This window comes from Anomaloglossus baeobatrachus, unplaced genomic scaffold (genome assembly GCF_048569485.1).
Source record: "Anomaloglossus baeobatrachus isolate aAnoBae1 unplaced genomic scaffold, aAnoBae1.hap1 Scaffold_442, whole genome shotgun sequence".
Taxonomy (NCBI): Eukaryota; Metazoa; Chordata; class Amphibia; order Anura; family Aromobatidae; genus Anomaloglossus; species Anomaloglossus baeobatrachus.
The window spans coordinates 212,198-236,725 of record NW_027443757.1 but is presented as its reverse complement, the minus strand read 5'-3'; the positions used below and the strand labels follow the sequence as shown (position 1 = coordinate 236,725).

Sequence of the window (24,528 nt, the reverse complement as noted above, 5' to 3'; positions counted from 1 at the left end):
CACAGGAGAGGATTAGATACACAGCCCAGCAGACAGTATCACACAGGAGAGGATTAGATACACTGCTCAGCAGACAGTATCACACAGGAGAGGATTAGATACACAGCCCAGCAGACAGTATCACACAGGAGAGGATTAGATACACTGCATAGCAGACAGTATCACACAGGAGAGGATTAGATACACAGCTCAGCAGACAGTATCACACAGGAGAGGATTAGATACACAGCTCAGCACACAGTATCACACAGGAGAGGATTAGATACACAGCTCAGCAAACAGTATCACACAGGAGAGGATTAGATACACAGCTCAGCACACAGTATCACACAGGAGAGGATTAGATACACAGCTCAGCACACAGCATCACACAGGACAGGATTAGATACACAGCTTAGCACACAGGATAGGATTAGATACATAGCTCAGCACACAGGATAGGATTAGATACACAGCTCAGCAGACAGTATCACACAGCAGAGGATTAGATACACTGCTCAGCAGACAGTATCACACAGGAGAAGCTTAGATACACAGCTCAGCACACAGTATCACACAGGATAGGATTAGATACACAGCTCAGCAGACAGTATCACACAGGATAGGATTAGATACACAGCTCAGCACACAGTATCACACAGGAGAGGATTAGATACACAGCTCAGCAGACAGTATCACACAGGATAGGATTAGATACACAGCTCAGTAGACAGTATTACACAGGAGAGGATTAGATACACAGCTCAGCAGACAGTATCACACAGGACAGGATTAGATACACGGCTCAGCAGACAGTATCACACATGAGAGGATTAGATACACAGCTCAGCAGACTGTATCACACAGGAGAGGCTTAGATACACGGCTCGGCAGACAGTATCACACAGGAGAGGATTAGATACACAGCTCAGCAGACATTATCACACAGGAGAGGATTAGATACACAGCTCAGCAGACAGTATCACACAGGAGAGGATTAGATACACAGCCCAGCAGACAGTATCACACAGGAGAGGATTAGATACACAGCTCAGCACACAGTATCACACAGGATAGGATTAGATACACAGCTCAGCAGACAGTATCACACAGGAGAGGATTAGATACACAGCCCAGCAGACAGTATCACACAGGAGAGGATTAGATACACAGCTCAGCACACAGTATCACACAGGATAGGATTAGATACACAGCTCAGCAGACAGTATCACACAGGAGAGGATTAGATACACAGCCCAGCAGACAGTATCACACAGGAGAGGATTAGATACACTGCTCAGCAGACAGAATCACACAGGAGAGGTTTAGATACACAGCTCAGCAGACAGTATTACACAGGAGAGGATTAGATACACAGCTCAGCAGACAGCATTACACAGGACAGGATTAGATACAGAGCTCAGCAGACAGTATCACACAGGACAGGATTAGATACAGAGCTCAGCAGACAGTATCACACAGGACAGGATTAGATACAGAGCTCAGCAGACAGTATCACACAGGACAGGATTAGATGCACAGCTCAGCACACAGTATCACACAGGAGAGGATTAGATACACAGCTCAGCAGACAGTATCACACAGGATAGGATTAGATACACAGCTCAGTAGACAGTATTACACAGGAGAGGATTAGATACACAGCTCAGCAGACAGTATCACACAGGAGAGGATTAAATACACAGCTCAGCAGACAGTATCACACAGGACAGGATTAGATACACAGCTCAGCAGACAGTATCACACAGGAGAGGATTAAATACACAGCTCAGCAGACAGTATCACACAGGACAGGATTAGATACACGGCTCAGCAGACAGTATCACACATGAGAGGATTAGATACACAGCTCAGCAGACTGTATCACACAGGAGAGGCTTAGATACACGGCTCGGCAGACAGTATCACACAGGAGAGGATTAGATACACAGCTCAGCAGACATTATCACACAGGAGAGGATTAGATACACAGCCCAACAGACAGTATCACACAGGAGAGGATTAGATACACAGCTCAGCAAACAATATCACACAGGAGAGGATTAGATACACAGCTCAGCACACAGTATTACACAGGAGAGGATTAGATACACAGCTCAGCAGACTGTATCACACAGGCTAGGATTAGATACACAGCTCAGCAGACAGTATCACAGAGGAGAGGATTAGATACACAGCTCAGCAGACAGTATCACACAGGACAGGATTAGATACACAGCTCAGCAGACAGTATTACATAGGAGAGGATTAGATACACAGCTCAGCACACAGTATCACACAGGAGAGGATTAGATACACAGCTCAGCAGACAGTATCACACAGGAGAGGATTAGATACACAGCTCAGCACACAGTATCACACAGGATAGGATTAGATACACAGCTCAGCACACAGTATCACACAGGAGAGGATTAGATACACAGCTCAGCACACAGTATCACACAGGAGAGGATTAGATACACAGCTCAGCAGACAGTATCACACAGGAGAGGATTAGATACACAGCTCAGCAGACAGTATCACACAAGAGAGGATTAGATACACTGCTCAGCAGACAGTATCACACAGCAGAGGATTAGATACACTGCTCAGCAGACAGTATCACACAGGAGAGGATTAGATACACACCTCAGCAGACAGTATCACACAGGAGAGGCTTAGATACACAGCTCAGCAGACAGTATCACACATGAGAGGATTAGATACACAGCTCAGCAGACTGTATCACACAGTAGAGGCTTAGATACACGGCTCAGCAGACAGTATCACACAGGAGAGGATTAGATACACAGCTCAGCAGACAGTATCACACAGGAGAGGATTAGATACACAGCTCAGCAGACAGTATCACACAGGAGAGGATTAGATACACAGCCCAGCAGACAGTATCACACAGGAGAGGATTAGATACACAGCGCAGCACACAGTATCACACAGGAGAGGATTAGATACACAGCCCAGCAGACAGTATCACACAGGAGAGGATTAGATACACTGCTCAGCAGACAGTATCACACAGGAGAGGATTAGATACACAGCCCAGCAGACAGTATCACACAGGAGAGGATTAGATACACTGCATAGCAGACAGTATCACACAGGAGAGGATTAGATACACAGCTCAGCAGACAGTATCACACAGGAGAGGATTAGATACACAGCTCAGCACACAGTATCACACAGGAGAGGATTAGATACACAGCTCAGCAAACAGTATCACACAGGAGAGGATTAGATACACAGCTCAGCACACAGTATCACACAGGAGAGGATTAGATACACAGCTCAGCACACAGCATCACACAGGACAGGATTAGATACACAGCTTAGCACACAGGATAGGATTAGATACATAGCTCAGCACACAGGATAGGATTAGATACACAGCTCAGCAGACAGTATCACACAGCAGAGGATTAGATACACTGCTCAGCAGACAGTATCACACAGGAGAAGCTTAGATACACAGCTCAGCACACAGTATCACACAGGATAGGATTAGATACACAGCTCAGCAGACAGTATCACACAGGATAGGATTAGATACACAGCTCAGCACACAGTATCACACAGGAGAGGATTAGATACACAGCTCAGCAGACAGTATCACACAGGATAGGATTAGATACACAGCTCAGTAGACAGTATTACACAGGAGAGGATTAGATACACAGCTCAGCAGACAGTATCACACAGGACAGGATTAGATACACGGCTCAGCAGACAGTATCACACATGAGAGGATTAGATACACAGCTCAGCAGACTGTATCACACAGGAGAGGCTTAGATACACGGCTCGGCAGACAGTATCACACAGGAGAGGATTAGATACACAGCTCAGCAGACATTATCACACAGGAGAGGATTAGATACACAGCTCAGCAGACAGTATCACACAGGAGAGGATTAGATACACAGCCCAGCAGACAGTATCACACAGGAGAGGATTAGATACACAGCTCAGCACACAGTATCACACAGGATAGGATTAGATACACAGCTCAGCAGACAGTATCACACAGGAGAGGATTAGATACACAGCCCAGCAGACAGTATCACACAGGAGAGGATTAGATACACAGCTCAGCACACAGTATCACACAGGATAGGATTAGATACACAGCTCAGCAGACAGTATCACACAGGAGAGGATTAGATACACAACCCAGCAGACAGTATCACACAGGAGAGGATTAGATACACTGCTCAGCAGACAGAATCACACAGGAGAGGTTTAGATACACAGCTCAGCAGACAGTATTACACAGGAGAGGATTAGATACACAGCTCAGCAGACAGCATTACACAGGACAGGATTAGATACAGAGCTCAGCAGACAGTATCACACAGGACAGGATTAGATACAGAGCTCAGCAGACAGTATCACACAAGAGAGGATTAGATACACTGCTCAGCAGACAGTATCACACAGCAGAGGATTAGATACACTGCTCAGCAGACAGTATCACACAGGAGAGGATTAGATACACACCTCAGCAGACAGTATCACACAGGAGAGGCTTAGATACACAGCTCAGCAGACAGTATCACACATGAGAGGATTAGATACACAGCTCAGCAGACTGTATCACACAGTAGAGGCTTAGATACACGGCTCAGCAGACAGTATCACACAGGAGAGGATTAGATACACAGCTCAGCAGACAGTATCACACAGGAGAGGATTAGATACACAGCTCAGCAGACAGTATCACACAGGAGAGGATTAGATACACAGCCCAGCAGACAGTATCACACAGGAGAGGATTAGATACACAGCGCAGCACACAGTATCACACAGGAGAGGATTAGATACACAGCCCAGCAGACAGTATCACACAGGAGAGGATTAGATACACTGCTCAGCAGACAGTATCACACAGGAGAGGATTAGATACACAGCCCAGCAGACAGTATCACACAGGAGAGGATTAGATACACTGCATAGCAGACAGTATCACACAGGAGAGGATTAGATACACAGCTCAGCAGACAGTATCACACAGGAGAGGATTAGATACACAGCTCAGCACACAGTATCACACAGGAGAGGATTAGATACACAGCTCAGCAAACAGTATCACACAGGAGAGGATTAGATACACAGCTCAGCACACAGTATCACACAGGAGAGGATTAGATACACAGCTCAGCACACAGCATCACACAGGACAGGATTAGATACACAGCTTAGCACACAGGATAGGATTAGATACATAGCTCAGCACACAGGATAGGATTAGATACACAGCTCAGCAGACAGTATCACACAGCAGAGGATTAGATACACTGCTCAGCAGACAGTATCACACAGGAGAAGCTTAGATACACAGCTCAGCACACAGTATCACACAGGATAGGATTAGATACACAGCTCAGCAGACAGTATCACACAGGATAGGATTAGATACACAGCTCAGCACACAGTATCACACAGGAGAGGATTAGATACACAGCTCAGCAGACAGTATCACACAGGATAGGATTAGATACACAGCTCAGTAGACAGTATTACACAGGAGAGGATTAGATACACAGCTCAGCAGACAGTATCACACAGGACAGGATTAGATACACGGCTCAGCAGACAGTATCACACATGAGAGGATTAGATACACAGCTCAGCAGACTGTATCACACAGGAGAGGCTTAGATACACGGCTCGGCAGACAGTATCACACAGGAGAGGATTAGATACACAGCTCAGCAGACATTATCACACAGGAGAGGATTAGATACACAGCTCAGCAGACAGTATCACACAGGAGAGGATTAGATACACAGCCCAGCAGACAGTATCACACAGGAGAGGATTAGATACACAGCTCAGCACACAGTATCACACAGGATAGGATTAGATACACAGCTCAGCAGACAGTATCACACAGGAGAGGATTAGATACACAGCCCAGCAGACAGTATCACACAGGAGAGGATTAGATACACAGCTCAGCACACAGTATCACACAGGATAGGATTAGATACACAGCTCAGCAGACAGTATCACACAGGAGAGGATTAGATACACAACCCAGCAGACAGTATCACACAGGAGAGGATTAGATACACTGCTCAGCAGACAGAATCACACAGGAGAGGTTTAGATACACAGCTCAGCAGACAGTATTACACAGGAGAGGATTAGATACACAGCTCAGCAGACAGCATTACACAGGACAGGATTAGATACAGAGCTCAGCAGACAGTATCACACAGGACAGGATTAGATACAGAGCTCAGCAGACAGTATCACACAGGACAGGATTAGATACAGAGCTCAGCAGACAGTATCACACAGGACAGGATTAGATGCACAGCTCAGCACACAGTATCACACAGGAGAGGATTAGATACACAGCTCAGCAGACAGTATCACACAGGAGAGGATTAGATACACAGCTCAGCACACAGGAGAGGATTAGATACACGGCTCAGCAGACAGTATCACACAGGAGAGGATTAGATACACAGCTCAGCAGACAGTATCACACAGGAGAGGATTAGATACACAGCTCAGCAGACAGTATCACACAGGAGAGGATTAGATACACAGCTCAGCAGACAGTATCACACATGAGAGGATTAGATACACAGCTCAGCACACAGTATCGCACAGGAGAGGATTAGATACACAGCTCAGCAGACAGTATCACACAGGATATGAATAGATACAAAGCTCAGCAGACAGTATCACACAGGATAGGATTAGATACACAGCTCAGCAGACAGTATCACACAGGAGAGGATTAGATACACAGCCCAGCAGACAGTATCACATAGGAGAGGATTAGATACACTGCTCAGCAGACAGTATCACACAAGAGAGGATTAGATACACTGCTCAGCAGACAGTATCACACAGCAGAGGATTAGATACACTGCTCAGCAGACAATATCACACAGGAGAGGATTAGATACACAGCTCAGCAGACAGTATCACACAGGAGAGGCTTAGATACACAGCTCAGCAGACAGTATCACACAGGAGAGGATTAGATACACAGCCCAGCAGACAGTATCACACAGGATAGGATTACATACACAGCGCAGCACACAGTATCACACAGGAGAGGATTAGATACACAGCCCAGCAGACAGTATCACACAGGAGAGGATTAGATACACTGCTCAGCAGACAGTATCACACAGGAGAGGATTAGATACACAGCCCAGCAGACAGTATCACACAGGAGAGGATTAGATACACAGCTCAGCAAACAGTATCAAACAGGAGAGGATTAGATACACAGCTCAGCACACAGTATCACACAGGAGAGGATTAGATACACAGCTCAGCAGACAGTATCACACGGGAGAGGATTAGATACACAGCTCAGCAAACAGTATCACACAGGAGAGGATTAGATACACAGCTCAGCAGACAGCATCACACAGGAGAGGATTAGATACACTGCTCAGCAGACAGTATCACACAGGAGGATTAGATACACAGCTCAGCAGACAGTATCACACAGGAGAGGATTAGATACACAGCTCAGCAGACAGTATCACACAGGAGAGGATTAGATACACAGCTCAGCAGACAATATCACACAGGATAGGATTAGATACACAGCTCAGCACACAGTATCACACAGGAGAGGATTAGATACACAGCTCAGCAGACAGTATCACACAGGATAGGATTAGATACACAGCTCAGCAGACAGTATTACACAGGAGAGGATTAGATACACAGCTCAGCAGACAGTATCACACAGGAGAGGCTTAGATACACAGCTCAGCAGACAGTATCACACAGGAGAGGATTAGATACACAGCCCAGCAGACAGTATCACACAGGATAGGATTACATACACAGCGCAGCACACAGTATCACACAGGAGAGGATTAGATACACAGCCCAGCAGACAGTATCACACAGGAGAGGATTAGATACACTGCTCAGCAGACAGTATCACACAGGAGAGGATTAGATACACAGCCCAGCAGACAGTATCACACAGGAGAGGATTAGATACACAGCTCAGCAAACAGTATCAAACAGGAGAGGATTAGATACACAGCTCAGCACACAGTATCACACAGGAGAGGATTAGATACACAGCTCAGCAGACAGTATCACACAGGAGAGGATTAGATACACAGCTCAGCAAACAGTATCACACAGGAGAGGATTAGATACACGGCTCAGCAGACAGTATCACACAGGACAGGATTAGATACACGGCTCAGCAGACAGTATCACACATGAGAGGATTAGATACACAGCTCAGCAGACTGTATCACACAGTAGAGGCTTAGATACACGGCTCAGCAGACAGTATCACACAGGAGAGGATTAGATACACAGCTCAGCAGACAGTATCACACAGGAGAGGATTAGATACACAGCTCAGCAGACAGTATCACACAGGAGAGGATTAGATACACAGCTCAGCAGACAGTATCACACAGGAGAGGATTAGATACACAGCCCAGCAGACAGTATCACACAGGAGAGGATTAGATACACAGCGCAGCACACAGTATCACACAGGAGAGGATTAGATACACAGCTCAGCAGACAGTATCACACAGGAGAGGATTAGATACACTGCGCAGCACACAGTATCACACAGGAGAGGATTAGATACACAGCTCAGCAGACAGTATCACACAGGAGAGGATTAGATACACAGCTCAGCAGACAGTATCACACAGGAGAGGATTAGATACACTGCTCAGCAGACAGTATCACACAGGAGAGGATTAGATACACAGCCCAGCAGACAGTATCACACAGGAGAGGATTAGATACACTGCATAGCAGACAGTATCACACAGGAGAGGATTAGATACACAGCTCAGCAGACAGTATCACACAGGAGAGGATTAGATACACAGCTCAGCACACAGTATCACACAGGAGAGGATTAGATACACAGCTCAGCAAACAGTATCACACAGGAGAGGATTAGATACACAGCTCAGCACACAGTATCACACAGGAGAGGATTAGATACACAGCTCAGCACACAGCATCACACAGGACAGGATTAGATACACAGCTTAGCACACAGGATAGGATTAGATACATAGCTCAGCACACAGGATAGGATTAGATACACAGCTCAGCAGACAGTATCACACAGCAGAGGATTAGATACACTGCTCAGCAGACAGTATCACACAGGAGAAGCTTAGATACACAGCTCAGCACACAGTATCACACAGGATAGGATTAGATACACAGCTCAGCAGACAGTATCACACAGGATAGGATTAGATACACAGCTCAGCACACAGTATCACACAGGAGAGGATTAGATACACAGCTCAGCAGACAGTATCACACAGGATAGGATTAGATACACAGCTCAGTAGACAGTATTACACAGGAGAGGATTAGATACACAGCTCAGCAGACAGTATCACACAGGAGAGGATTAAATACACAGCTCAGCAGACAGTATCACACAGGACAGGATTAGATACACAGCTCAGCAGACAGTATCACACAGGAGAGGATTAAATACACAGCTCAGCAGACAGTATCACACAGGACAGGATTAGATACACGGCTCAGCAGACAGTATCACACATGAGAGGATTAGATACACAGCTCAGCAGACTGTATCACACAGGAGAGGCTTAGATACACGGCTCGGCAGACAGTATCACACAGGAGAGGATTAGATACACAGCTCAGCAGACATTATCACACAGGAGAGGATTAGATACACAGCTCAGCAGACAGTATCACACAGGAGAGGATTAGATACACAGCCCAGCAGACAGTATCACACAGGAGAGGATTAGATACACAGCTCAGCACACAGTATCACACAGGATAGGATTAGATACACAGCTCAGCAGACAGTATCACACAGGAGAGGATTAGATACACAGCTCAGCAGACAGTATCACACAGGAGAGGATTAGATACACAGCCCAGCAGACAGTATCACACAGGAGAGGATTAGATACACAGCTCAGCACACAGTATCACACAGGATAGGATTAGATACACAGCTCAGCAGACAGTATCACACAGGAGAGGATTAGATACACAGCCCAGCAGACAGTATCACACAGGAGAGGATTAGATACACAGCTCAGCACACAGTATCACACAGGATAGGATTAGATACACAGCTCAGCAGACAGTATCACACAGGAGAGGATTAGATACACAGCCCAGCAGACAGTATCACACAGGAGAGGATTAGATACACTGCTCAGCAGACAGAATCACACAGGAGAGGTTTAGATACACAGCTCAGCAGACAGTATTACACAGGAGAGGATTAGATACTCAGCTCAGCAGACAGCATTACACAGGACAGGATTAGATACAGAGCTCAGCAGACAGTATCACACAGGACAGGATTAGATACAGAGCTCAGCAGACAGTATCACACAGGACAGGATTAGATACAGAGCTCAGCAGACAGTATCACACAGGACAGGATTAGATGCACAGCTCAGCACACAGTATCACACAGGAGAGGATTAGATACACAGCTCAGCAGACAGTATCACACAGGAGAGGATTAGATACACAGCTCAGCACACAGGAGAGGATTAGATACACGGCTCAGCAGACAGTATCACACAGGAGAGGATTAGATACACAGCTCAGCAGACAGTATCACACAGGAGAGGATTAGATACACAGCTCAGCAGACAGTATCACACAGGAGAGGATTAGATACACAGCTCAGCAGACTGTATCACACAGGCTAGGATTAGATACACAGCTCAGCAGACAGTATCACAGAGGAGAGGATTAGATACACAGCTCAGCAGACAGTATCACACAGGACAGGATTAGATACACAGCTCAGCAGACAGTATTACATAGGAGAGGATTAGATACACAGCTCAGCACACAGTATCACACAGGAGAGGATTAGATACACAGCTCAGCAGACAGTATCACACAGGAGAGGATTAGATACACAGCTCAGCACACAGTATCACACAGGATAGGATTAGATGCACAGCTCAGCACACAGTATCACACAGGAGAGGATTAGATACACAGCTCAGCACACAGTATCACACAGCAGAGGATTAGATACACAGCTCAGCAGACAGTATCACACAAGAGAGGATTAGATACACTGCTCAGCAGACAGTATCACACAGCAGAGGATTAGATACACTGCTCAGCAGACAGTATCACACAGGAGAGGATTAGATACACACCTCAGCAGACAGTATCACACAGGAGAGACTTAGATACACAGCTCAGCAGACAGTATCACACAGGAGAGGATTAGATACACAGCCCAGCAGACAGTATCACACAGGATAGGATTACATACACAGCGCAGCACACAGTATCACACAGGAGAGGATTAGATACACAGCCCAGCAGACAGTATCACACAGGAGAGGATTAGATACACTGCTCAGCAGACAGTATCACACAGGAGAGGATTAGATACACAGCCCAACAGACAGTATCACACAGGAGAGGATTAGATACACAGCTCAGCAAACAATATCACACAGGAGAGGATTAGATACACAGCTCAGCACACAGTATTACACAGGAGAGGATTAGATACACAGCTCAGCAGACAGTATCACACAGGAGAGGATTAGATACACAGCTCAGCAGACAGTATCACACAGGCTAAGATTAGATACACAGCTCAGCAGACAGTATCACAGAGGAGAGGATTAGATACACAGCTCAGCAGACAGTATCACACAGGACAGGATTAGATACACAGCTCAGCAGACAGTATTACATAGGAGAGGATTAGATACACAGCTCAGCACACAGTATCACACAGGAGAGGATTAGATACACAGCTCAGCAGACAGTATCACACAGGAGAGGATTAGATACACAGCTCAGCAGACAGCATTACACAGGACAGGATTAGATACAGAGCTCAGCAGACAGTATCACACAGGACAGGATTAGATACAGAGCTCAGCAGACAGTATCACACAGGACAGGATTAGATACAGAGCTCAGCAGACAGTATCACACAGGACAGGATTAGATGCACAGCTCAGCACACAGTATCACACAGGAGAGGATTAGATACACAGCTCAGCAGACAGTATCACACAGGAGAGGATTAGATACACAGCTCAGCACACAGGAGAGGATTAGATACACGGCTCAGCAGACAGTATCACACAGGAGAGGATTAGATACACAGCTCAGCAGACAGTATCACACAGGAGAGGATTAGATACACAGCTCAGCAGACAGTATCACACAGGAGAGGATTAGATACACAGCTCAGCAGACTGTATCACACAGGCTAGGATTAGATACACAGCTCAGCAGACAGTATCACAGAGGAGAGGATTAGATACACAGCTCAGCAGACAGTATCACACAGGACAGGATTAGATACACAGCTCAGCAGACAGTATTACATAGGAGAGGATTAGATACACAGCTCAGCACACAGTATCACACAGGAGAGGATTAGATACACAGCTCAGCAGACAGTATCACACAGGAGAGGATTAGATACACAGCTCAGCACACAGTATCACACAGGATAGGATTAGATACACAGCTCAGCACACAGTATCACACAGGAGAGGATTAGATACACAGCTCAGCACACAGTATCACACAGCAGAGGATTAGATACACAGCTCAGCAGACAGTATCACACAAGAGAGGATTAGATACACTGCTCAGCAGACAGTATCACACAGCAGAGGATTAGATACACTGCTCAGCAGACAGTATCACACAGGAGAGGATTAGATACACACCTCAGCAGACAGTATCACACAGGAGAGACTTAGATACACAGCTCAGCAGACAGTATCACACAGGAGAGGATTAGATACACAGCCCAGCAGACAGTATCACACAGGATAGGATTACATACACAGCGCAGCACACAGTATCACACAGGAGAGGATTAGATACACAGCCCAGCAGACAGTATCACACAGGAGAGGATTAGATACACTGCTCAGCAGACAGTATCACACAGGAGAGGATTAGATACACAGCCCAACAGACAGTATCACACAGGAGAGGATTAGATACACAGCTCAGCAAACAATATCACACAGGAGAGGATTAGATACACAGCTCAGCACACAGTATTACACAGGAGAGGATTAGATACACAGCTCAGCAGACTGTATCACACAGGCTAAGATTAGATACACAGCTCAGCAGACAGTATCACAGAGGAGAGGATTAGATACACAGCTCAGCAGACAGTATCACACAGGACAGGATTAGATACACAGCTCAGCAGACAGTATTACATAGGAGAGGATTAGATACACAGCTCAGCACACAGTATCACACAGGAGAGGATTAGATACACAGCTCAGCAGACAGTATCACACAGGAGAGGATTAGATACACAGCTCAGCACACAGTATCACACAGGATAGGATTAGATACACAGCTCAGCACACAGTATCACACAGGAGAGGATTAGATACACAGCTCAGCACACAGTATCACACAGGAGAGGATTAGATACACAGCTCAGCAGACAGTATCACACAGGAGAGGATTAGATACACAGCTCAGCAGACAGTATCACACAAGAGAGGATTAGATACACTGCTCAGCAGACAGTATCACACAGCAGAGGATTAGATACACTGCTCAGCAGACAGTATCACACAGGAGAGGATTAGATACACATCTCAGCAGACAGTATCACACAGGAGAGGCTTAGATACACAGCTCAGCAGACAGTATCACACATGAGAGGATTAGATACACAGCTCAGCAGACTGTATCACACAGTAGAGGCTTAGATACACGGCTCAGCAGACAGTATCACACAGGAGAGGATTAGATACACAGCTCAGCAGACAGTATCACACAGGAGAGGATTAGATACACAGCTCAGCAGACAGTATCACACAGGAGAGGATTAGATACACAGCCCAGCAGACAGTATCACACAGGAGAGGATTAGATACACAGCGCAGCACACAGTATCACACAGGAGAGGATTAGATACACAGCCCAGCAGACAGTATCACACAGGAGAGGATTAGATACACTGCTCAGCAGACAGTATCACACAGGAGAGGATTAGATACACAGCCCAGCAGACAGTATCACACAGGAGAGGATTAGATACACTGCATAGTAGACAGTATCACACAGGAGAGGATTAGATACACAGCTCAGCAGACAGTATCACACAGGAGAGGATTAGATACACAGCTCAGCACACAGTATCACACAGGAGAGGATTAGATACACAGCTCAGCAAACAGTATCACACAGGAGAGGATTAGATACACAGCTCAGCACACAGTATCACACAGGAGAGGATTAGATACACAGCTCAGCACACAGCATCACACAGGACAGGATTAGATACACAGCTTAGCACACAGGATAGGATTAGATACATAGCTCAGCACACAGGATAGGATTAGATACACAGCTCAGCAGACAGTATCACACAGCAGAGGATTAGATACACTGCTCAGCAGACAGTATCACACAGGAGAAGCTTAGATACACAGCTCAGCACACAGTATCACACAGGATAGGATTAGATACACAGCTCAGCAGACAGTATCACACAGGATAGGATTAGATACACAGCTCAGCACACAGTATCACACAGGAGAGGATTAGATACACAGCTCAGCAGACAGTATCACACAGGATAGGATTAGATACACAGCTCAGTAGACAGTATTACACAGGAGAGGATTAGATACACAGCTCAGCAGACAGTATCACACAGGAGAGGATTAAATACACAGCTCAGCAGACAGTATCACACAGGACAGGATTAGATACACAGCTCAGCAGACAGTATCACACAGGAGAGGATTAAATACACAGCTCAGCAGACAGTATCACACAGGACAGGATTAGATACACGGCTCAGCAGACAGTATCACACATGAGAGGATTAGATACACAGCTCAGCAGACTGTATCACACAGGAGAGGCTTAGATACACGGCTCGGCAGACAGTATCACACAGGAGAGGATTAGATACACAGCTCAGCAGACATTATCACACAGGAGAGGATTAGATACACAGCTCAGCAGACAGTATCACACAGGAGAGGATTAGATACACAGCCAAGCAGACAGTATCACACAGGAGAGGATTAGATACACAGCTCAGCACACAATATCACACAGGATAGGATTAGATACACAGCTCAGCAGACAGTATCACACAGGAGAGGATTAGATACACAGCTCAGCAGACAGTATCACACAGGAGAGGATTAGATACACAGCCCAGCAGACAGTATCACACAGGAGAGGATTAGATACACAGCTCAGCACACAGTATCACACAGGATAGGATTAGATACACAGCTCAGCAGACAGTATCACACAGGAGAGGATTAGATACACAGCCCAGCAGACAGTATCACACAGGAGAGGATTAGATACACAGCTCAGCACACAGTATCACACAGGATAGGATTAGATACACAGCTCAGCAGACAGTGTCACACAGGAGAGGATTAGATACACAGCCCAGCAGACAGTATCACACAGGAGAGGATTAGATACACTGCTCAGCAGACAGAATCACACAGGAGAGGTTTAGATACACAGCTCAGCAGACAGTATTACACAGGAGAGGATTAGATACACAGCTCAGCAGACAGCATTACACAGGACAGGATTAGATACAGAGCTCAGCAGACAGTATCACACAGGACAGGATTAGATACAGAGCTCAGCAGACAGTATCACACAGGACAGGATTAGATACAGAGCTCAGCAGACAGTATCACACAGGACAGGATTAGATGCACAGCTCAGCACACAGTATCACACAGGAGAGGATTAGATACACAGCTCAGCAGACAGTATCACACAGGAGAGGATTAGATACACAGCTCAGCACACAGGAGAGGATTAGATACACGGCTCAGCAGACAGTATCACACAGGAGAGGATTAGATACACAGCTCAGCAGACAGTATCACACAGGAGAGGATTAGATACACAGCTCAGCAGACAGTATCACACAGGAGAGGATTAGATACACAGCTCAGCAGACTGTATCACACAGGCTAGGATTAGATACACAGCTCAGCAGACAGTATCACAGAGGAGAGGATTAGATACACAGCTCAGCAGACAGTATCACACAGGACAGGATTAGCTACACAGCTCAGCAGACAGTATTACATAGGAGAGGATTAGATACACAGCTCAGCACACAGTATCACACAGGAGAGGATTAGATACACAGCTCAGCAGACAGTATCACACAGGAGAGGATTAGATACACAGCTCAGCACACAGTATCACACAGGATAGGATTAGATACACAGCTCAGCACACAGTATCACACAGGAGAGGATTAGATACACAGCTCAGCACACAGTATCACACAGCAGAGGATTAGATACACAGCTCAGCAGACAGTATCACACAAGAGAGGATTAGATACACTGCTCAGCAGACAGTATCACACAGCAGAGGATTAGATACACTGCTCAGCAGACAGTATCACACAGGAGAGGATTAGATACACACCTCAGCAGACAGTATCACACAGGAGAGACTTAGATACACAGCTCAGCAGACAGTATCACACAGGAGAGGATTAGATACACAGCCCAGCAGACAGTATCACACAGGATAGGATTACATACACAGCGCAGCACACAGTATCACACAGGAGAGGATTAGATACACAGCCCAGCAGACAGTATCACACAGGAGAGGATTAGATACACTGCTCAGCAGACAGTATCACACAGGAGAGGATTAGATACACAGCCCAACAGACAGTATCACACAGGAGAGGATTAGATACACAGCTCAGCAAACAATATCACACAGGAGAGGATTAGATACACAGCTCAGCACACAGTATTACACAGGAGAGGATTAGATACACAGCTCAGCAGACTGTATCACACAGGCTAGGATTAGATACACAGCTCAGCAGACAGTATCACAGAGGAGAGGATTAGATACACAGCTCAGCAGACAGTATCACACAGGACAGGATTAGATACACAGCTCAGCAGACAGTATTACATAGGAGAGGATTAGATACACAGCTCAACACACAGTATCACACAGGAGAGGATTAGATACACAGCTCAGCAGACAGTATCACACAGGAGAGGATTAGATACACAGCTCAGCACACAGTATCACACAGGATAGGATTAGATACACAGCTCAGCACACAGTATCACACAGGAGAGGATTAGATACACAGCTCAGCACACAGTATCACACAGGAGAGGATTAGATACACAGCTCAGCAGACAGTATCACACAGGAGAGGATTAGATACACAGCTCAGCAGACAGTATCACACAAGAGAGGATTAGATACACTGCTCAGCAGACAGTATCACACAGCAGAGGATTAGATACACTGCTCAGCAGACAGTATCACACAGGAGAGGATTAGATACACACCTCAGCAGACAGTATCACACAGGAGAGGCTTAGATACACAGCTCAGTAGACAGTATCACACATGAGAGGATTAGATACACAGCTCAGCAGACTGTATTACACAGTAGAGGCTTAGATACACGCCTCAGCAGACAGTATCACACAGGAGAGGATTAGATACACAGCTCAGCAGACAGTATCACACAGGAGAGGATTAGATGCACAGCTCAGCAGACAGTATCACACAGGAGAGGATTAGATACACAGCCCAGCAGACAGTATCACACAGGAGAGGATTAGATACACAGCGCAGCACACAGTATCACACAGGAGAGGATTAGATACACAGCTCAGCAGACAGTATCACACAGGAGAGGATTAGATACACTGCTCAGCAGACAGTGTCACACAGGAGAGGATTAGATACACTGCTCAGCAGACAGTATCACACAGGAGAGGATTAGATACACAGCTCAGCAGACAGTATTACACAGGAGAGGATTAGATATACAGCTCAGCAGACAGTATCACACAGGAGAGGATTAGATACACTGCTCAGCACACAGTATCACACAGGAGAGGATTAGATACACTGCTCAGCAGACAGTATCACACAGGAGAGGATTAGATACACAGCTCAGCAGACAGTATTACACAGGAGAGGATTAGATACACAGCTCAGCAGACAGCATTACACAGGAGAGGATTAGATATACAGCTCAGCAGACAGTATCACACAGGAGAGGATTAGATACACAGCTCAGCACACAGTATCACACAGGAGAGGATTAGATACACTGCTCAGCAGACAGAATCACACAGGAGAGGATTAGATACACAGCTCAGCAGACAGTATTACACAGGAGAGGATTAGATACACAGCTCAGCAGACAGTATCACACAGGACAGGATTAGATACAGAGCTCAGCAGACAGTATCACACAGGACAGGATTAGATACAGAGCTCAGCAGACAGTATCACACAGGAGAGGATTAGATACACTGCTCAGCAGACAGAATCACACAGGAGAGGATTAGATACACAGCTCAGCAGACAGTATTACACAGGAGAGGATTAGATACACAGCTCAGCAGACAGTATCACACAGGACAGGATTAGATACAGAGCTCAGCAGACAGTATCACACAGGACAGGATTAGATACAGAGCTCAGCAGACAGTATCACACAGGACAGGATTAGATACAGAGCTCAGCAGACAGTATCACACAGGAGAGGATTAGATACACTGCTCAGCAGACAGAATCACACAGGAGAGGATTAGATACACAGCTCAGCAGACAGTATTACACAGGAGAGGATTAGATACACAGCTCAGCAGACAGTATCACACAGGACAGGATTAGATACAGAGCTCAGCAGACAGTATCACACAGGACAGGATTAGATACAGAGCTCAGCAGACAGTATCACACAGGACAGGATTAGATGCACAGCTCAGCACACAGTATCACACAGGAGAGGATTAGATACACAGCTCAGCAGACAGTATCACACAGGAGAGGATTAGATACACAGCTCAGCAGACAGTATCACACAGGAGAGGATTAGATACACAGCTCAGCAGACAGTATCACACAGGAGAGGATTAGATACACAGCTCAGCACACAGGAGAGGATTAGATACACGGCTCAGCAGACAGTATCACACAGGAGAGGATTAGATACACAGCTCAGCAGACAGTATCACACAGGAGAGGATTAGATACACAGCTCAGCAGACAGTATCACACAGGAGAGGATTAGATACACAGCTCAGCAGACTGTATCACACAGGCTAGGATTAGATACATAGCTCAGCAGACAGTATCACAGAGGAGAGGATTAGATACACAGCTCAGCAGACAGTATCACACAGGACAGGATTAGATACACAGCTCAGCAGACAGTATTACATAGGAGAGGATTAGATACACAGCTCAGCACACAGTATCACACAGGAGAGGATTAGATACACAGCTCAGCAGACAGTATCACACAGGAGAGGATTAGATACACAGCTCAGCACACAGTATCACACAGGATAGGATTAGATACACAGCTCAGCACACAGTATCACACAGGAGAGGATTAGATACACAGCTCAGCACACAGTATCACACAGGAGAGGATTAGATACACAGCTCAGCAGACAGTATCACACAGGAGAGGATTAGATACACAGCTCAGCAGACAGTATCACACAAGAGAGGATTAGATACACTGCTCAGCAGACAGTATCACACAGCAGAGGATTAGATACACTGCTCAGCAGACAGTATCACACAGGAGAGGATTAGATACACACCTCAGCAGACAGTATCACACAGGAGAGGCTTAGATACACAGCTCAGCAGACAGTATCACACAGGAGAGGATTAGATACACAGCCCAGCAGACAGTATCACACAGGATAGGATTACATACACAGCGCAGCACACAGTATCACACAGGAGAGGATTAGATACACAGCCCAGCAGACAGTATCACACAGGAGAGGATTAGATACACTGCTCAGCAGACAGTATCACACAGGAGAGGATTAGATACACAGCCCAACAGACAGTATCACACAGGAGAGGATTAGATACACAGCTCAGCAAACAGTATCACACAGGAGAGGATTAGATACACAGCTCAGCACACAGTATTACACAGGAGAGGATTAGATACACAGCTCAGCAGACTGTATCACACAGGCTAGGATTAGATACACAGCTCAGCAGACAGTATCACAGAGGAGAGGATTAGATACACAGCTCAGCAGACAGTATCACACAGGACAGGATTAGATACACAGCTCAGCAGACAGTATTACATAGGAGAGGATTAGATACACAGCTCAGCACACAGTATCACACAGGAGAGGATTAGATACACAGCTCAGCAGACAGTATCACACAGGAGAGGATTAGATACACAGCTCAGCACACAGTATCACACAGGATAGGATTAGATACACAGCTCAGCACACAGTATCACACAGGAGAGGATTAGATACACAGCTCAGCACACAGTATCACACAGGAGAGGATTAGATACACAGCTCAGCAGACAGTATCACACAGGAGAGGATTAGATACACAGCTCAGCAGACAGTATCACACAAGAGAGGATTAGATACACTGCTCAGCAGACAGTATCACACAGCAGAGGATTAGATACACTGCTCAGCAGACAGTATCACACAGGAGAGGATTAGATACACACCTCAGCAGACAGTATCACACAGGAGAGGCTTAGATACACAGCTCAGCAGACAGTATCACACAGGAGAGGATTAGATACACAGCCCAGCAGACAGTATCACACAGGATAGGATTACATACACAGCGCAGCACACAGTATCACACAGGAGAGGATTAGATACACAGCCCAGCAGACAGTATCACACAGGAGAGGATTAGATACACTGCTCAGCAGACAGTATCACACAGGAGAGGATTAGATACACAGCCCAACAGACAGTATCACACAGGAGAGGATTAGATACACAGCTCAGCAAACAGTATCACACAGGAGAGGATTAGATACACAGCTCAGCACACAGTATTACACAGGAGAGGATTAGATACACAGCTCAGCAAACAGTATCACACATGAGAGGATTAGATACACAGCTCAGCACACAGTATCACACAGGAGAGGATTAGATACACAGCTCAGCAAACAGTATCACACAGGAGAGGATTAGATACACAGCTCAGCAGACAGCATCACACAGGAGAGGATTAGATACACTGCTCAGCAGACAGTATCACACAGGAGGATTAGATACACAGCTCAGCAGACCGTATCACACAGGAGAGGATTAGATACACAGCTCAGCAGACAGTATCACACAGGAGAGGATTAGATACACAGCTCAGCAGACAGTAACACAGGAGAGGATTAGATACACAGCTCAGCAGACAGTATCACACAGGAGAGGATTAGATACACTGCTCAGCAGACAGTGTCACACAGGAGAGGATTAGATACACTGCTCAGCAGACAGTATCACACAGGAGAGGATTAGATACACAGCTCAGCAGACAGTATCACACAGGAGAGGATTAGATACACTGCTCAGCAGACAGTGTCACACAGGAGAGGATTAGATACACTGCTCAGCAGACAGTATCACACAGGAGAGGATTAGATACACAGCTCAGCAGACAGTATTACACAGGAGAGGATTAGATATACAGCTCAGCAGACAGTATCACACAGGAGAGAATTAGATACACAGCTCAGCACACAGTATCACACAGGAGAGGATTAGATACACTGCTCAGCAGACAGTATCACACAGGAGAGGATTAGATACACAGCTCAGCAGACAGTATTACACAGGAGAGGATTAGATACACAGCTCAGCAGACAGCATTACACAGGAGAGGATTAGATATACAGCTCAGCAGACAGTATCACACAGGAGAGGATTAGATACACAGCTCAGCACACAGTATCACACAGGAGAGGATTAGATACACTGCTCAGCAGACAGAATCACACAGGAGAGGATTAGATACACAGCTCAGCAGACAGTATTACACAGGAGAGGATTAGATACACAGCTCAGCAGACAGTATCACACAGGACAGGATTAGATACAGAGCTCAGCAGACAGTATCACACAGGACAGGATTAGATACACAGCTCAGCAGACAGTATTACACAGGAGAGGATTAGATACACAGCTCAGCAGACAGTATCACACAGGACAGGATTAGATACAGAGCTCAGCAGACAGTATCACACAGGACAGGATTGGATACAGAGCTCAGCAGACAGTATCACACAGGACAGGATTAGATACAGAGCTCAGCAGACAGTATCACACAGGACAGGATTAGATGCACAGCTCAGCACACAGTATCACACAGGAGAGGATTAGATACACAGCTCAGCAGACAGTATCACACAGGAGAGGATTAGATACACAGCTCAGCAGACAGTATCACACAGGAGAGGATTAGATACACAGCTCAGCAGACAGTATCACACAGGAGAGGATTAGATACACAGCTCAGCAGACTGTATCACACAGGCTAGGATTAGATACACAGCTCAGCAGACAGTATCACACAGGAGAGAATTAGATGCACAGCTCAGCAGACAGTATCACACAGGACAGGATTAGATACACAGCTCAGCAGACAGTATTACACAGGAGAGGATTAGATACACAGCTCAGCAGACAGTATCACACAGGAGTGGATTAGATACACTGCTCAGCAGACAGTATCACACAGGAGAGGATTAGATACACAGCTCAGCAGGCAGCATCACACAGGAGAGGATTAGATACACTGCTCAGCAGGCAGCATCACACAGGAGAGGATTAGATACACTGCTCAGCACACAGGAGAGGATTAGATACACTGCTCAGCAGACAGTATCACACAGGAGAGGATTAGATACACAGCTCAGCAGACAGTATCACACAGGAGAGGATTAGATACACAGCTCAGCAGACAGTATCACACAGGAGAGGATTAGATACACTGCTCAGCACACAGGAGAGGATTAGATACACTGCTCAGCAGACAGTATCACACAGGAGAGGATTAGATACACTGCTCAGCAGACAGTATCACACAGGAGAGGATTAGATACACAGCTCAGCAGGCAGCATCACACAGGAGAGGATTAGATACACTGCTCAGCAGGCAGCATCACACAGGAGAGGATTAGATACACTGCTCAGCACACAGGAGAGGATTAGATACACTGCTCAGCAGACAGTATCACACAGGAGAGGATTAGATACACAGCTCAGCACACAGTATCACACAGGAGAGGATTAGATACACAGCTCAGCAGACAGTATCACACAGGAGAGGATTAGATACACAGCTCAGCAGGCAGCATCACACAGGAGAGGATTAGATACACAGCTCAGCAGGCAGCATCACACAGGAGAGGATTAGATACACTGCTCAGCAGGCAGCATCACACAGGAGAGGATTAGATACACTGCTCATCACAGGAGAGGATTAGATACACTGCTCAGCAGACAGTATCACACAGGAGAGGATTAGATACACAGCTCAGCACACAGTATCACACAGGAGAGGATTAGATACACAGCTCAGCAGACAGTATCACACAGGAGAGGATTAGATACACAGCTCAGCAGGCAGCATCACACAGGAGAGGATTAGATACACTGCTCAGCAGACAGTATCACACAGGAGAGGATTAGATACACTGCTCAGCAGACAGTATCACACAGGAGAGGATTAGATACACAGCTCAGCAGACAGTATCACACAGGAGAGGATTAGATACACAGCTCAGCAGACAGTATTACACAGGAGAGGATTAGATACACAGCTCAGCAGACAGTATTACACAGGACAGGATTAGATACAGAGCTCAGCAGACAGTATCACACAGGACAGGATTAGATACAGAGCTCAGCAGACAGTATCACACAGGACAGGATTAGATACAGAGCTCAGCAGACAGTATCACACAGGACAGGATTAGATGCACAGCTCAGCACACAGTATCACACAGGAGAGGATTAGATACACAGCTCAGCAGACAGTATCACACAGGAGAGGATTAGATACACAGCTCAGCAGACAGTATCACACAGGAGAGGATTAGATACACAGCTCAGCAGACAGTATCACACAGGAGAGGATTAGATACACAGCTCAGCAGACTATCACACAGGCTAGGATTAGATACACAGCTCAGCAGACAGTATCACACAGGAGAGGATTAGATACACGGCTCAGCAGACAGTATCACACAGGACAGGATTAGATACACAGCTCAGCAGACAGTATTACACAGGAGAGGATTAGATACACAGCTCAGCAGACAGTATCACACAGGAGTGGATTAGATACACAGCTCAGCAGACAGTATCACACAGGACAGGATTAGATACACAGCTCAGCAGACAGTATCACACAGGAGAGGATTAGATACACTGCTCAGCAGACAGTATCACACAGGAGAGGATTAGATACACTGCTCAGCAGACAGTATCACACAGGAGAGGATTAGATACACAGCTCAGCAGGCAGCATCACACAGGAGAGGATTAGATACACAGCTCAGCAGGCAGCATCACACAGGAGAGGATTAGATACACTGCTCAGCAGACAGTATCACACAGGAGAGGATTAGATACACTGCTCAGCAGACAGTATCACACAGGAGAGGATTAGATACACAGCTCAGCAGACAGTATCACACAG

At 46.2% G+C, this 24,528-nt stretch overlaps 1 protein-coding gene across 1 annotated transcript in view; it reads left to right on the top strand.

Moving 5' to 3' along the window:
* The window catches only part of LOC142279871 (uncharacterized), a 153,098-nt gene that overhangs the window by 21,586 nt on the left and 106,984 nt on the right, over positions 1-24,528 (top strand). The window lies entirely within an intron of this gene.